Below are 1,704 nucleotides of genomic sequence, written 5' to 3'. Positions count from 1 at the left end.
TTTCATAACGTCAGGAGCAATCTTACATAGGCAAGTTGGCTGTCCAAGGCTGCCAACTATTACGGGTATTAAAGTCCTGGGTAACTATTTATAATGGCAAAAAGGAAAATATATTTTAAATGACCACAAAAAAACAGAGTTAAAAGAAAACTGTAAAATATAGGAGTTTTTACCTTTGCTTCTTTAAAGAAAACAATGCCATAACAAGGTCTGAAAGAAGAATCATGCTGTGCCCCTTTTCTTCCCTAGGAACTAACATGGTGAGCTCTATGCCTAGGCAGATTTGGAAAACAGAAAACAGTTTCCTTTCTCTCCAAAAATATTATTAGGCAGTCCTAACATTCTCTACATTCTCATAATAGGTTACTGCAATTATAATTTTAGTTATATTTTTATCCACATAAAACATGCATGACTTTTTTAAAATATAAATTAAGACATCTAAAAAATAGCAGTCTCTCTTGCCCCCACCTCCAAGTTGGGTTTCTCACAGGTAACATCTTCACTTCTTTTTGTTGTTTCTTCTGATTATTACCTCTATGATTTTAAATATGTATTTATATTTCAATTTTAGTCATTGTCTGTTGAGTCTTAGATGTGAAAGAAAGTATTTGGAATTCTGATGAGATCACCCATGCCTTAACATACATCCTCTTTCCTCCATCATCCCAATACACTTGTAATTTTTAATAAATCATTAATCAGTGTTGCAGTTTTGTAACTATGAAAAGTTTTACTCAATGTTGAGGAAAATACTGTTCTACAATTATGTGTGTGTGTGTTTGTGTGTGTGTGTATTTGGTGGTGCTGGGGATTGAACCCAGGGCCTTGTGCATGCAAGGCAAGCACTCTACCAACTGAGCTATACCCCCAGCCCTACATTTTTTTTCATATGAGACTTTATGTTTTCCTTGTAGTTGACATTGGCTTCATTTTTATTTGCTAGTTTTTTTAATGTTTCCATAATGAATTGTTCTCAAACTTTTCTCAAGAACTCTAAAACCTTTGATGCTATTTTTAATACCACTTTCTACTTGCCAAATATAGCAGATTAATCTACTGATTCCAGTTTGTTTTCCTGTAGAGACAGATTTCTTGCACTTTATGTTGTTGTTCATTTTATTTCATTTTACTTTACATTTTTCTTTTTTATTGGTGCATTATAATTATACATAACAGTGAGATTCGTTGTTACAAATTTGTACATACACACAATATAACAATATATCGTTTTGCAATCTGAATGGCTTGATCTGGCCTATTGCAGAGATGACATCCTGAGATTCCTCTCTGCTTTATTTCTGTATTAGTTCCCCTGATTCTTAGATTTACTGTCTTTGTTTTTCTTATATATTCTTATTTTTCTCCATAATATCCTACAGTAACTTTCTGAGAAATAGCTCATGGGCAAGTAACACTTTTACAATCTTGAATGTCTAAGAAAATGTTTTTATTGATTTTATACTTTTGATAGGTTAATTGGATATGAATTCTATTTTTTTCCTCACAATTCTGAAGCCTTTGTTCCATTGTCTTCTGACTGCCAATGTCTTTCATAAGAAGTAGGTCATTTTGATTCTTTAACATGCAACCAAACTTTTCTCTCTGGAAACTTCACACTGACACTTTGGTTGGGACCTTTCTCATTCATTTTTTTCTGGGCTTATAATTTCAAGTCTAGGAATTACTTTGTATCTTTTGCTG

At 32.7% G+C, this 1,704-nt stretch overlaps 1 non-coding gene across 1 annotated transcript; it reads right to left on the bottom strand.

The window, feature by feature from the left end:
* Positions 1–799: 799 nt before the first annotated feature.
* Positions 800–872, bottom strand: Trnaa-ugc (transfer RNA alanine (anticodon UGC)). Its single transcript has one exon. It is a non-coding gene; the product is annotated as a tRNA-Ala (tRNA).
* Between the last annotated feature and the right edge of the window lie 832 nt (positions 873–1,704).

The sequence above is a fragment of the Marmota flaviventris genome, chromosome 12 (genome assembly GCF_047511675.1).
Source record: "Marmota flaviventris isolate mMarFla1 chromosome 12, mMarFla1.hap1, whole genome shotgun sequence".
NCBI lineage: Eukaryota > Metazoa > Chordata > Mammalia > Rodentia > Sciuridae > Marmota > Marmota flaviventris.
This window is presented reverse-complemented; position numbering and strand designations above follow the sequence as displayed.